We start from the raw sequence: 15,916 nt of genomic DNA, 5'->3' as shown, positions 1-15,916 counted from the left end.
AGATAGAGAAAAAAAGAAAATGCTCCTATATACTGGTTTGTTCCCCAGATACCTTCACCAACTGAGGCTGGGTCAGCCTGAAGCCAGGAGCTTAGGAATTCGAGCCCGGGCTCCCACACAGGTGGCAGGGGCCCAGTGACTTGAGTCCCGCCTGTGGCTTCCCAGATGTGCATTAGCAGGAAGCTGGAATTGGAGTGGATCCAGGAGTCGAACCCAGGCACTCTGAAGTAAGATACAGGCGTCCCAAGTAGTGTCTTAACTGCTGCAATGAACACCTGCCCACCAAACTCAAGCTCTGGAAGTATGGTCCAAGCCTTATAATAACCACACAGTTCCCTGCACTACTCCCTCTCCTTCTGGCATTTGCTGATCTACCCTATATTTTTGTTCAATAGTTCTTTCAAGGAGGGCTGAGCCATGGCTAACCATAGCACAAAGTGCTTTCATGAGCTCAAGTGAGAAGCTCAGTTATTCAGGTCTATTTCTCGCTGCCAACTACGGAGGCAAGAACAGGCTCAGATTTCACTAGAAGCCGCTGAGCACCTTCCTAGTCAGAAGGTTTCTAAGAATACTCCAAAACCTCGTTTCCTGAGGTTTTGTAAATTGTTCAAAGGGTGATATTTTTGGTTGGAGTAAGGAGCAGAAGGCCTGGAAATTTGATTTGTTTGAAATTAAGGTGATAGGCCGGCGCCGCGGCTCACTAGGCTAATCCTCCGCCTTGCGGCGCCGGCACTCCGGGTTCTAGTCCCGGTCGGGGCACCGATCCTGTCCCGGTTGCCCCTCTTCCAGGCCAGCTCTCTGCTGTGGCCAGGGAGTGCAGTGGAGGATGGCCAAGTCCTTGGGCCCTGCACCCCATGGGAGACCAGGATTAGCACCTGGCTCCTGCCATTGGATCAGCGCGGTGCGCAGGTCGCAGCGCGCCAACCGCGGCGGCCATTGGAGGGTGAACCAACGGCAAAAGGAAGACCTTTCTCTCTGTCTCTCTCTCTCACTGTCCACTCTGCCTGTCAAAAAATTAAAAAAAAAAAAAAAAAAGAAAGAAAGAAAGAAATTAAGGTGATGGAGGGGAGCATTGGACTAAAATGCATTTGAGTTGTTGTTGTATCCACATCAGATCTCCACAATATAATAACTACTGAGGACCTACTATGTGCCAGGCCTGTTTTAGGTCTAGAAGTATAGCAATGAATAAAACAGACAAAAATCCCTTGCTACAATGCCTGCCCCTTGGCTCTGATTTTATGTAAGATTTATTTACTTATTTGAAAGACAGAGAGAGAGAGAGAGAGAATTTTCCATCCACTGGTTCACTCCCCAGATGGTTTCAACAGCTAGGACTGGGCCAGGCCAAAGCTAGGAACCAGGAACTTCATGTAGTTCTCCCACTAGGGTGCAGGGGCCCAAGTACTTGAGTCATTTTCCACTGCTTTCCCAGACCACTAGCAGGGAGCTGGATCAGCAGTGGAACAGCAGGGACTCAAATAGATGCTAATATGAGATGCTGGGGCTGTAGATGGCGTCTTCGCCTGCTGCACCACAGCGCCAGCCCCTGGCTGTGATTTTAGATAGCATGGTCTTGGAAGGCTTCATATGGAATGTGGAAAGTGAGTAACAAGCAAATAGTGCCAGGATCTGCAGGAATGAGCAGGCCGAGTAGCGGGACAGCAAGGGCAATGGCCCTGAGCTGCAGGTAAGGCTGATATGAACAACCAGGAAGGGCCAAGAGGCCAGAGGGCAGAGAAACAGGGAGAGTAGGAGGACGGCATGGAGGGGGAAGATCACAGGCAGATGTGCAGGCCATTGTGTTGAGCGTCGCCATTTCACAGAGTGACATGGACACCACTGGAAGCTTTGCATGGAGGAAGCTGTGACTGAGGTCTTAACGTTTTCTCTGGCTGCTCGGTTGAGAGCATGAAATAAAACACTGAGTATCATGCTGGGCACACTAGTGTGTTACAAATACCTACACGTTATCTGGGGACTAAAATTTGGAACATAGCCCCACATCATTCCATGGCCCTGGAATGCTACCTTCTTCAACATCTGGACAGGTTGAGAACACTTGGCCATCCATCATGTAACAAGTATTTATTATTGGCTGTCTACAGTGTGCCAAGCACTATCTCAAGCACTGGAAACATAGTGGCGAGGGGATAAGGTAGAAAAAAGTCCACACCCCAGCAAGGCCTCCCTTTAAGAGGTGCGAGAACAGACAATGAACAAATAATATGCAAATATACATAAGTATATATATGTATGTATGCACACATGTAGCACATGTATAAACATCTACTTATATATCACATCAGGTTTGAGAAGAACTAAGAAAATAAAGAAGTTGAGAGGACAGTAAATGGCAGAAATGAGGAGTTGTTTTTTTTAAGATTTATTTATTTGTTTGAAAGTCAGAGTTACACAGAGAGAGAAGGAGAGGCAGAGAGAGAGAGAGAGAGAGAGAGAGGTTTTCTATCTGCTGGTTTGCTCCCCAACTGCCTGCAATGGTGGGAGCTGTGCCAATACGAAGCCAGGAGCCAGTAGCTTCTTCGGTCTCCCATGCGGGTGCAGGGGCCCAAGGACTTGGGCCATCCCCCACTGCTTTCCCAGGCCATAGCAGAAAGCTGGATCGGAAGTGGAGCAGCCGGGACTCGAACCAGTGCCCATGTGGGATGCTGGAACTGCAGGCGGTGGCTTTACCCACTGTGCCACAGTGCTAGCTCCAGAAGTGAAAGTTTCTTAAAATAGGATGGCAGTGACATACTTCTCTAGCAAAATAGTATTTGTTGAGTTGTGTCTTTGGGCAAAACACTGGGCTAGATTCCTAAGTATTCCCCATAGAATTCAAACTTTAGGGGACTTAGAATGTGTGGTAGGCAGAATTCTAAGGTAGCCCCTGTGACCCTTGCCCCTCGGTCGGTATATGCAAACTACATAACCCTCAAGACCTTGAATATGATGTAAAAACCACTCCCTTGACCTTATAGGGCAAAGTTGCCTTTAAGAAAGATTACTGGGTGGACCTGTCTAATCAGATTTATAAGGGACTAGATTTTCCCTAAAAAAGAGAAGTATGAAATGGATTTGATGCCAGAAAGTTTCTCCTGTGCTAACTTTGAAGGTAAGGGAGCCATAGGGAGGGACCTTCAAGTGACCCCCTTGGAGCACACAGGAACCCCCAGGCAACAGCACCACGACAGGGACCTCAGGCCTACAATGACAAGGAACCAACTTCAGGCAATGAACTGAAAGAGCTTAGAAGGAGATTCTTCCTTAGGCAAGACTCAGCCTAGAGACTACCTTCATTCCAGCCTTGAGAAGACCTCAGCAGAGGACTCAAGCAGATGGTGCCTGGACTTTAGCCCTACAGAACCGAGAGGTCATAAATGATGCTATTTTAAGCCACTACATTCACGGTAACCTGTTGTAGGGCAATAGAAAGCCAGTAGAGCTCCTAATAAAAGGAAATGAAAAACACGTCAGCTTCCAAAATACAAAGAGCGCTCGCCGGGGTGGAGACAGTCTCTGTTTATCCAATGACAGCACAGAGAGTAATGAGGTGGCTTGTAGCAGGCACCAACAGGAACTAGTTTAGAAGGACCACAACCAACCTGGCTGCTTATGACTTTGCTCTGTTGTCATTGCTTCACTTGGGACTCCTTAGGGTGCTCATGGCTCTACACCCTTGAGCCTAACGTTTACTCTAGCCCTGACACCAGCTCTGGAATCTACCATTGCAAAACTCATCCAGACTTACCGTCATCCAGACTGCATCCACTGCCCTCTGGATGGTCCATAATATCTTCTCCTTCAACATTCTCCATGTTTCTAAAGCCCCAGAGAGAATAGAATTGTCACAGACAAGATGAGTGATGGAAAAGCAAACGCATGTCTGCAGAACCTAAACACTTGACACTGCGGTAAATGCTGAGGACTGCACCCACCGCGGGTCACTTCCTTGCCAATAGAGTTCATGGCTTCCTAGTTAATTTCTCTAATCATATCATTAACCTGATAATCAAAATCTTCCTAGATGTGACCCCCAGAGACCCTTCTGGAATAATCAATGGCAGGGGCCTAAACACCTAGGCCTCCACTGCTTTCCCAGGCTGTTTCAGGGAACTGGACTGGAAGTAGTAAAACTAAGACAGGAACTGGTGCCTATACAGGATGCCAGCTTCGCAGGTGGCAGCTTCACCTGCTATGCCACAATGCCAGGCTCTAAACTTCACTTCTTCTCTTTTTTTGTGTGACAAGCAGAGTTTGACAGTGAGAGAGAGAAACAGAGAGAAAGGTCTTCCTTCCATTGGTTCACTCCCCAAATGGCCGCCACGGCCGGCGCGCTGCGCGGATCCAAAGCCAAGAGCCAGGTGCTTCTCCTGGTCTCCCATTGTGGGTGCAGGGCCCAAGGACTTGGGCCATCCTCCACTGCCCTCCCGGACCATAGCAGAGAGCTGGACTGGAAAGAGGAGAAACCAGGACAGAATCCGGCGCCCCAACCGGGACTAGAACCCGGGTACCAGCGCCACAGGCAGAGGATTAGCCTAGTGAGCTGTGGCGCTGGCCTAAACTTCACTTTCTTAACAAGTCACAGTGAAGCTGTTTAGGTTCCTTTCCTTTTCTTATTATTTTTAGACATTTATTTGAAAGGCAGAGTTAGAGAGTGAGAGCTTCCATTCACTGGTTTATTCCCTGAATGACTACCATGGCCAGAGCTGGGTCAGGACAAAGCCAGGAGCCTGGAGCTTTATCCAGGTTTCCCACTTGGGTGGCAGGAGCTCAAGCACTTGGCCATTTCTGCTGCCCTCCTGGTGCGTTAGTAGGGAGCTGGATCGGAAGTGCAGTAGCCAGGATTTGAACCAGGTGATGATTCTATTGGATGCTGGTGTCACACACTAACCCCCTTCCTGTTCTCCTTAAGGTGAATACTTATTGGATGGAAAATAGGCATCCTAAGACCTTTTGATTTTCCCTTCCTTTTCTCTGGGAACATGATTTTTTTAGGGAAAACACATCATACTCCGAGGTGCATGAGAAACCACAGAAAGCATTTCCAAGTGGGAGCTTCTGGGACTGAAGAGAGAGCGGGTGCTTACCCAGAAGGGGTCTGGTTTCAGGACAAAAACCCCTTAGTGTTTTGTAGCATTAGGGAAAATTTGAATCTCATTTCTTTAAAAAACAAAGCCAAAAGTCTGCTTGAATAGTTTTTTAGAGGATTGTTTTTGCCAAGTGGTGGTTCTATGCTGTGCACTGAGTTTGCCACAGGGCATGACTTCAACAAGGTCAGGGGCTGTGTCACTAATTGGTGGTTGGCTCCGTAATTGCTGGCATGAATGGGATGGCACTGAGGGCTGGAAAATGCTTGAGTTAGGTTCATGTTTTGAGTTTGTGCTTTACAAGTTCTGTGATTTGGGGAAAGTCTCTAATTCTTTTCTTACTTCTACAATGGAAATAATCACCTGTCCCAACCATATCACAGGCTTATTATATGGTGTCATTTTGAAGAATGAAATGATATATAATATGTAGAAGTGTTATTAAGCTAAAATGTGTATGGTTTGGGGCCAGTGTTATGGCACAGCAGGAAAAGGCATCACTTGCAGTCCCAGATGCTCCACTTTTGATACAGCGTCCTGCTAATAGCTTGGGAGAAGCAGCAGAAGATGGCCCAGGTGCTCGGGCCCCTGCCACCCACATGGAAGATGCCAGGACATGAACCAGCGCCCATATGGTTTGCTGGCACTGTGGGCAGAGGCTTAGCCTGCTATGCCACAGCACTGGTCCCCCAAAATTGTTTACATCAAAATAAACACTTATTTTGAAAGATTTATTTATACTTTTGAAAGATGGGTTTATTTATTTATTTGAAAGGCAGAGTGACAATGAGAGAGAACTCCCCAAACCCTCAGGAATAGTCACAACAACCAGAGCTAAGCCAGGCCAAAGCCAGGAGCCCAGAACTCCATCTGGTTCTTCCACGTGGGTGGCAGGGACCCAAGTAATTGGCCATCATTTGCTGCATTCGCAGGCAGATTAGCAGGAAGTTGGATTAGAAGCAGAGGAGCCAGGATTGGAACTGGACTGGCACTCTGATAGAGCGCCACAGTGACAGCTGCAAATCCGCCCCTAAAGTTACATTTTATTCTCATTTTTTCATGGATTTTTTGAAGTTAGCTTGTGTAATCTTAGGCTCATTGTTTGTAGTAGAAATAAATTAAGATTGGGGGATTCTGAGATGATCATAGTCGTATCCTTCAGTGTGATTACCTAACCACTGAGAAGTTGTGGGAGTCTTCATGATGACTGCTGATCAAGTCTGTCCCCTGGTTCACACCCATGGGTGAGCGGGATTTGTTGACTCATTTCTATCTTGTTTTATAATATTTATTTATATATTCACTCATTTATCTATTTGAAAGGCAGAGAAATACAGAGACGAGGAGAGACAGAGAAAGATTGTGCATCCATTGGTTCACTCTTCAAACACCTACAGCAGCTAAGTCTGTGCCAGGCTAAAACCAGGAGTCAGAAACTCCATCTGTGTTTCCGACATGGCGGGCAGGAGCCCGAGCACCAAGGCCATCTGCTGCTGCCTTCCCAGGCACATTAACAAGGAGCTGGATGGGAAGCAGAGCAGTCAGGACTCCAACTGGTGCTCTGGAATGGGATGCGGACATCGCAACGGGTGGCTTAACCTGTGGCGTGACAACATCGGTCCCTCGTCAGTTTGCCTCTAAGGAATAAAATACAGCAGAAGTAATGGGATGTCGCTGTGAGATTAGGCTGTAATAAGACGTTGGCTTCCATCCTGGCCACACACTCACTGTTCTCTTGGATTACTTGCCCTGTGGGAAGCCGGCACCACTGGCAGTGTTGTGAGGCTGATCTGGTGAGGGTTAGGAATCCAGCTGCAGCTTAACTGGGTGGTTCAGACTGAGGGTCTCCTGTTAAGTTTCAGCCAAATGTCTGCAAGCCAGACTGGGGCTGGAGGATCCATTTCTCTCATGACAGTCTGTCATGTCACTCCCCGTCAGGGAGGTGCTATTGGTTTCTATTTTAAATGAAGGAAGAAGGAGGTGCCCTGAGGATCCTTGGACCTCATATGAGCAAAGGGCTTTCATTATAAATCACTTGGTATAATGGGCTCAAATGAATACAGGCCTAGGAAAAATCCGAGATGGCCACTTGGCTTCCATCAGCTCCTCACCTGCAAGGCTTGACTGATGGATGCAAAAGTGGACAATTGAAGGTGCTGATGTAGTGATGGGCTTTCAGTTAGCAGTGGCTCAAGGCCCAGGTTCTTGGAATTCTTGCTCAAATCACTTAACCTTCCTCAATCTCCCACTGACTGATTTTAAATTAGATATTACAATGTACTTAGTTTGGTACTATTGTTGTCAAGTTTAAGTAACATAGTTTATATAGAGGTTAACCAAGGAAGACTATCAATAAATAAATTTCCTCCTTCACTTCTAAACTCATTTAGCTCCAAATCATTCCCTGGTAGTGCCTCTTTGAAGACTGATTCTTCATCCTCATAGGCTAAAGAATCCCCTGGGGGCCCAGGTTGTGGCATAGTGCGATAAGCGGCCACCTGCTATGCCAGCTCCAGTTCAAGTCCTGGCTGCTCCACTTCTGATCCAGCTCATGAGTCTGATAGAAAGGAAATTTACAGCCCTTAAAGATAAGAAAGCCGTACATCAAACTGCTGACTCGCAGTGCGCTGCACGCTCTCTAGTCACAGGGCCACTCATGCTAATGAGCCTGGGAAAGCACTGGAGGATGGCACAAGTCCTTGGGCTCCTGCATCCAAGCTTCTGGCTTCAGTTTGGCCCAGTTCAGGCTGTTGCAGCCATTTGAGGAGTGAACCAGTGGGTGGAAGACCTCTCTTTCTCTCTGTCTCTCCCTCTATGTAACTCTACCTTTACAATAAATAAAATCTTTTTTGAAAAAAGAATAAACCAATCAATCCTCTGGGATCCTTGTCAAAAGTCCCTTTCTGGCCCCACCCCTAGAGATTGGGTACAGTGGGTCTGGTGCTAGCCTGGGAGGCTTCCTTTCTAGCAACTGTCCCAGGTAACTCTGAGGCTGGTAGGCTACCGTCCACACTTCTGGACACGTGATTTTCAAACAGTGAAGTCCCTCTTTAGAAGCATAAGGGGCAGGTGCCGTGGCTCAATAGGCTAATCCTCCGCCTGCGGCACCGGCACACCGGGTTCTAGTCCCGGTCGGTGCGCCAGATTCTGTCCCGGTTGCTCCTCTTCCAGTCCAGCTTTCTGCTGTGGCCTAGGAGTGCAGTGGAGGATGGCCCAAGTCCTTGGGCCCTGCACCCGCAGGGGAGACCAGGAGAAGCACCTGGCTCCTGGCTTTGGATCAGTGCGCTGCGCCGGCTGCTGCGCACAGGCTGGAGTGCCATTGGGGGGTGAACCAATGGAAAAGGAAGACCTTTCTCTCTGTCTCTCTCACTGTCCACTCTGCCTGTCAAAAAAAATAAAATGAAATGAAAAAGAAGCATAAGGACCATTTTCCTTTCATCAGAGATTGCCTGGAGAAAGGCTCTTTTAAGTTAAATATTTTAATATATGCTCTGTCCCAGGAACGTGTGACAAAAACCAGGGGAACTGAGGAAGGAGGTGGTGGAGGCTGGGGAAACCTGGAGACTTTCCTGGGTCTGCAGAGCCCGTGTGTGGTCCATGCCCCTTGAACAATGTGGAGCGGGGAGAAATGGAGTGTAAATCAAAACTTCATTTTAAAAAAGTCAAAATGAAATAAAATGAAAGCAAAAACAGTCTTTTGCAGAATAGACTTGCATATTGGGAGACACAGTGTCATTAGAAACCAAACAAGTGTTGTATCAAGGGAAGGAAGGGCTGCTTTAAAACAAAACAAAACAAAAAAACAGTAAAAGGGAGACAACGGGGTGAGAAGTAACTTGCTTTGAACAATTTTTTGTTGCCTTCTTAATTGTACAGGTTGTTCTGCATGAATTCAAACTGGTGTTGATGGCCTGACCAAACGTTAGCTATATACTATTTTTTTTATTTGACAGGCAGAGTTAGACAGTGAGAGAGAGAGAGATAGAAAGGTTTTCCTTCCGTTGGTTCACTACTCAAATGGCCACTACAGCCAGCGCACTGCACCGATCTGAAGCCAGGAGCCAGGTGCTTCCTCCTGGTCTCCCATGCAGGTGCAGGAGCCCAAGCACTTGGGTCATCCTCCACTGCCTTCCTGGGCCACAGCAGAGAGCTGGACTGGAAGAGGAGCAACCGGGACAGAATCCGGCGCCCCAACCGGGACTAGAACCCGGATCCCATATGGGATGCCAGCGCCGCAGGCGGAGGATTAACCAAGTGAGCCACGGTGCTGGCCCAGCTATATACTATTACTTTCTGGGGAACTAATGTCCATGCAGGATTACCAATAAATAGTAAGATCTTTTGAAAAAATTTATTTTATTTATTTGAAAGACAGAGTTACAGAGAGAGAGGTAGAGACAGAGAGAGACGCCTTCCATCCACTGGTTCACTCCTCATATGGCCACAGTGGCCAGAGCTGAGCCAGTCCGAAGTCAGGAGCCAGGATCTTTTCCCAGCTCTCCCACAAGGGTGCAGGGGCCCAAGGAATTGAGTCATCCTCTGCTGCTTTCCCAGGTGCATCAGCAGGGAGCTGTATCAGAAGTGGAGCAGCCGGAACTCGAACTGGCACTCATATGGGATACTGGTGCCCCAGGCTGGAGCTTTAACCTGCTGTGTCACAGCATCAGCCCCACAGTAAGACTTTTTTGGTGATCAGCAAATCAGAAGGAGCCTAGGATTGGAAATGGTCACAATCTGGGGTCCTGTGAGCACATGCTAAGCAACACTCTCAACGTGGAAGTTAAAGATTGAGAGACCTGTGGCTAGGAGAGTGACTCCGGCCTGTCAGATGCAGTCTCTGAGGCACCCGGAGAAGTTTGCTCTGCCTCTTGCCCACACAGCAGCCATCTTGACTCTCATTTCCGCAGGAGCAGATGGCCTGTGCTGGTAGAGAGTCTGCAGAAAGGAGCGGCCCTGTGACTAGAGAGCGTGCAGCGTACTGCGAGTCAGCGGTTTGATGTACCGCTTTCTTATCTTTAAGGGCTGTAAATTTCCTTTCCTTCAGACTCATTGAAATTTAAGCATCTGTACTCATATGTATCTGAGCCAACTCTAAGAGGTTTTGCTATTGTCAGTGGTTTTTGGACTACTCAGTCCCTGTTGCCCTCATTAGCATGGGCAAGTGAGAGGTGAGTAGACATCTGGTCAACCCAATTCTTGCTAAAGCTCCCACTGAAGCCCTCAGCAGATGGGGCCTCATGCTGGGTTGCCTAACCAGCCTCTCAGTGGGGAATTTTGCCAAGAAAATACCTGTCAGGGGCTCCCCAAAAAGTAGTAACTAAAGGAGTGTGGGTTCCTCTTCCTGTTTTCCCTAATTCTTATTTTCTACTCCTTGTCCTCTTTGTCAACATCGCTGGAATTCAGAATTATTGCTCTTTGAAGGGGTGTGCTCTGCTGCTGCCAGGGTGCTTGTGCCCCATGGAGCTTCCCCACCTCTGCCCTGTCACCCCCAGCCACTGGGATAGAGGGCACATGGTACAGCCTCAAAAATTATGGTAAAATATATATCACATAAAATTTACAATCTGAACCATTTTTGTAAAAAGATTTGTTTATGTGAAAAGCAGAGTGAGGGGCCGGCGCATGGTGCTGTAGGTTAATCCTCCGCCTGCAACACCGGCATCCCATATGGGTGCCAGTTCTAGTCCCGGCTGCTCCACTTCCAATCCAGCTCTCTGCTATGCCCTGGGAAAGCAGTAGAAGATGGCCCAAGTCCTTGGGCCCCTGCACCCGCATGGGAAGACAGAGAAGAAGCTTCCAGGCTCCTGGCTTCGGATCTGCACAGCTCCAGCCGTTGCAGCCATTTGGGGAGTGAACCAAAGGAACAAAGACCTTTCTCTCTGTCTCCCTCTCACTGTCTGTAACTCTACCTCTCAAATAAATAAATAAAATCTTAAAAAAAAAAAAAAAAGAAAAGAAAAGCAGAGTGACAGGGAAGGAAGTAGAGACAAGGATCTTCCATCTGTTGGTTCATTCCCCAAATGGCCGCAACAGCCAGAGCTGAACCAGGCAGAAGCCATGGGCCTGGAACTCCATCCAGGTCTCCCATGTGGGTGGCAGGAACCCAGGTACCTGGGTCATCTTCTGCTGCCTTCCCAGGCAGCTTAGCAGGGAGCAGGACAGGAAGCAGAGCAGCCAGGACTCAGCCAGAGCTCTGATATGGAATGCCAGTGTCATAGACAGTGGCTTAACCAGCTGTGCCATAATGCCCAGGCCCAGTCTGAATCATTTTTAAGAAGTAAGTACACTCCTTGTTGTGTAACCAATCTCCAGAAATCTTTTTATCTTGTAAAACAGGAACTCTGTACCCATTAAACAATTTCCCCATTCTCCACTTCCTCCATCCCCTGGCAACCACCGTTCCTTCTTTCTTTGGGATTTTGAGTACTATAAGTACCATATAGAGAGGAATCCTAGAGTATTTGTCTTTTTGTGACTGCTTACTCAACATAATATTTTTAAGTTTCATCCTTATTGAGTAGATAGCAGAATTGCTTTCCCTTTAAGGAAGAATAAAATTCCGTTGAGTGTGTGGACCACATTTCCTTCATCCATTTATACATCAGTGGATACTGTTGTGCTTCTACCTCTTAGCTGTTGTGAAAAATGCTGGTGTCAACATGGGTGTACAAACATCTCTGAGAAATTGTTTTTAATTACTTAAGATATATACCAAGAAATAGAGTTGCTAGACCATATGGTAATTCTATTTTTAAGGGTTTTTCTTTTAAGATTCATTTATTTGAATGGCAGAGCTATATATAGAGAGAGGGAGAGACAGTAAGAGAGATCTTCCATCCTCTGGTTCACTCCTCAAATTGCTGCAATGGCTGAGGCTGAGCTAGGCCAAAGCCAGGAGCCTGAAGCTTTATCCAGGTGTCCCACATGGGTAGTAGGGGCCCAGGCATCTCCTGCTGCTTTCCCAGGCACATTAGCAGGGAGATGTATTGGAAATTGAGCAGCCAGGACTTGAACCAGTGCTCATATGGAGTGTAGACATTGTAGGCATTGACTACATGTGGCTACACCACAGCCACACCACAGCGCAATCCCCTGTCTTTAAGTTTGAAAGGAACCACTGTATTGTAGAGGGGTGGCACCATGACACATCCCTACCAGCAGAGCTCAGGAGTTCCAGTTTCTCCATGTTCCCACCAACATTTCTGCTTTCTGTCTTTTTTTTTTTTTTTTTTTTTTTTTTTTTTTTTTTTTTTACAGGCAGAGTGGATAGTGAGAGAGAGAGAGACAGAGAGAAGGTTCTTCCTTTTTGCCATTGGTTCACCCTCCAATGGCCACTGCGGCGGGTGCATCGTGCTGATCCAAAGCCAGGAGCCAGGTGCTTCCTCCTGGTCTCCCATGCAGGTTCAGGGCCCAAAGACTTGGGCCATCCTCCACTGCCTTCCCGGGCCACAGCAGAGAGCTGGCCTGGAAGAGGGACAACCGGGATAGAATCCGGCGCCCCAACCGGGACTAGAACCCGGTGTGCCGGCTCCGCAAGGTGGAAGATTAGCCTGTTAAGCCACGGCGCCGGCTGCTTTCTGTCTTTTCAATAGCAGCCATCCCATTGGTGGTGAGATGGCATCTCACTGTGCTTTTCATTTGAATTTCCATATTGATTAGTGATGTTGAACATCTTTTTCTTGTGCTTAGTTGGCATTTGTGTATAAGGGGTCTTCAAAAAGTTCATGGGAAATGCATGTCATGAAAAGACTGTGCATAAATTTCAAAATTTTAACACCAAAATAAACATCTTTTAATTCCATTTTCCCCCACAAACTTTTGAAGTGCCCTTATATATTTGGAAAATTAAAGGACCATTTTTGGGATCATCAATGGGTTGCAAATCCAATAGCTATTTCCTCTCGTCATCTTGGCTAAGGTGTATTTTCATCTCTCCATGACATGATCCAGTGGTAATTCTTCATCGACTAAGTCAGTGGTTCTTATTTATTTATTTATTTATTGACAGGCAGAGTGGACAGTGAGAGAGAGAGACAAAGGTCTTCCTTTGCCATTGGTTCACCCTCCAGTGGCTGCTGAGGCCGGCGCGCTGCGGCCGGCACACCGCGCTGAACGAAGCCAGGAGCCAGGTACCTCTCCTGGTCTCCCATGTGGCTGCAGGGCCCAAGGACTTGGGCCATCCTCCACTGCACTCCCGGGCCACAGCAGAGAGCTGGCCTGGAAGAGGGGCAACTGGGATAGAACCCGGCACCCCAACCGGGACTAGAACCCGGTGTGCCGGTGCCGCAAGGTGGAGCATTAGCCTAGTGAGCCGCAGTGCAGGCAGTCAGTGGTTCTTAATGAAGACAGCTCCTAGAGTCATCAATGGTAGTTTTAAAATATACGCATGTCTGGGCCTCCTCCCCAACTCAATTAAATGAGACTGTCCCGGGCATTGGTGTTTCTAGACGTTTCTCACTCATCCCAGGAATTCAAATGTATTGCCAGGATTATAAACCATGGATCTAACCCAACCATGCTAGGCTCATTCTTCCTGACAGTGATTGAGCCAGGACTGGACATGTGACTTTATCCTAGTCAGTGTGACACGGTGGCTTCTAGGAAAGAGCTACTTCTTCCTGACATGAGATATGGAGCAGATATGGGATGAAATGGTTTCCCTTTCTCCACTGAGTCTGACTCATTGAGTCCTCTGTAACTGTAAGAGTTGCTAGTTTGAGGGCATCAGAGCAGGGAGATGTAACAGAACCCAGAGGCTGGTGATGTCAATGAGCTGCTAACTTGACACACCTTGGAGCCACCTTACCTCTGATGTAACTCTTATATAAGGTAATAAATGTATTTTTAAAAAAATATTTCATTTATTTGGAGGGCAGATGGACACAGAGGGTGATGGACAGGAAGAGAGAGAAATGGATCTTCTATCTACTGGTTCACTTCCCAAATTGCTCTAGTGGCTGGGGCTAGACAAAGCCAAAGCCAAAACCAGAAGCCTGGAACTCCATCTGGGTCTCTCATGTGGGTGGCAGGGGTCCAAGTACTTGGGCCATCTTCTGCTGCTCTTCCAAGGTACATTAGTGAGGGGGTTATATCAGAGGTGGAACAGCCAAGACATGATGGGATGCTGATGGTGGTAGCTTAACTTGTGCCACAATGCTGGCCCCTAATAAGTGTCTTTCTTATGTAAGCTGCTTTGAGTTGAGTTTTCTATTCCTTGCAGCTGAAAGTACCCCAACAATATACTTCCGCTATGCTGGGGGTTTCAGGAAGACACGGGGCAGTCCTCATAGCCCATCTGTTAGGATAGAAAAGAACCAAGACATTGCCTTGATCAGACTTACCCCCTGGATCCTCCTCTGAGTGTCTGAAGCTGCACTGTCCCAGGTTTTCGGCTTGCCTCAGAAGCCAGGAGAAACAGGAAGCCAAACAAGTTAAGGTGTACAATCTACAGCGGACATAAACTGGAAGGGTCCTGAGCTTAAACAGAAGGCAGGCGGCATTCAGAACTTAAATGCAGTCTCTGTGGACTAAGCCAAGTCCCCAAATCCAGGTCAGTTATAGCATTTGAATGAAACATGATAAAGGAAAGAAGTTGAGTGCACAAGAACATTCTGAGGCTAGCCTCCCACTTCTTGAGAGATCAAATTTAACACTTTGCTGTGTGATACCTGAGCCCCCAACAAGTAACTTATTTAAACTAATGGCCAGCCAGGCAGTGCTTATCAGGTTACAGGATTCTCAGGTTTATAGCAGGAGTAACCTTCTTTGGAAGAGATCTAGGCATTATCAGATAAAGCTCATCTCTACTACAGTTTCCCTCAGTGGTTCCGGGAGGCCAGCAGGCAGTGGATATCACCAGTCAGCGAGGGCTGAGGGTGAGGCTGGGTGAGGGAGCGCTGGGCTAGCCTGCTGGCAGGGCGCAGGTCTCTTCCCATGTGCAAGTGGATCATACATTCAGGGCTGACAAATACCATATGTGAAGGAACTTCAAAGGGCTCAGTGAAGATGCGCGAGTATTTTGCCTAATAATAAAGATGTAGGTTAAGTTGCCACACGGTGTTTAGAAGAACCTGAGTGTGAGTCTTGGCTCTGACTACTGATTCCAGCTTCCTAATAATGTACATCCTGGGAGGCAGCCATGAAGTCTCAAGTCATTTGGGTTCCTGCCACCCATGTGGGTTGAGGTCCCAGCACCTGGCTTTGACCCCAAGCCAGAGCTACAGGTATCTTGGAATGAACCAGTAGATAGGAGATTGATTTTATGTCTGCCTGTCTCTCTTCTCTCTCTGCCTCTCTAATTTTTTAAAGTCCATAGAAAGAATGGAATTGAAAATATGAGTTTGGGGGTGGGTTTTGTGGTGCAGTGGACTAAGCCACTGCTTAGGATGCCTTGCACCTGATGTCAGAGTGCCAGTTCAAGTCCCGGCTGTCCCACTTCCTGTCAGGCTTCCTATTGGTGCACCTGGGAGGCAGCAGACAATGGCTCAAACGCCTGGACTTCTGCCACCCACATGGGAGGTCCAGGTGGAATTTGTGGCTCATGGCTTCAGCCTGACCTAGCCCTGGCTGTTGTAACCATTTGGAGAGTGAACCAGTAGATAGAGGGTCTCTCTCTCTCTTGCTCTCACTCTGTCTTGCAAATAGATGAAAATAAAATAATTTTTAAAGATATAAGTTGCTTTGGTATAAAAATATTTTTAATTCATGGAAAATTCATATTATGAAAAAATCATGCATGGATTTTCAAGTTTTTGTATCAAAATAAACTTATTTCTTAAAAATTTTTTATTTGAGAGACATTGAAAGAGAAAGAGACATAGCCCCCA

Source organism: Lepus europaeus, chromosome 3, assembly GCF_033115175.1.
Source record: "Lepus europaeus isolate LE1 chromosome 3, mLepTim1.pri, whole genome shotgun sequence".
Classification (NCBI taxonomy): domain Eukaryota; kingdom Metazoa; phylum Chordata; class Mammalia; order Lagomorpha; family Leporidae; genus Lepus; species Lepus europaeus.
The sequence above is the reverse complement of the archived record's forward strand: the minus strand, read 5'-3'. Positions refer to the sequence as shown.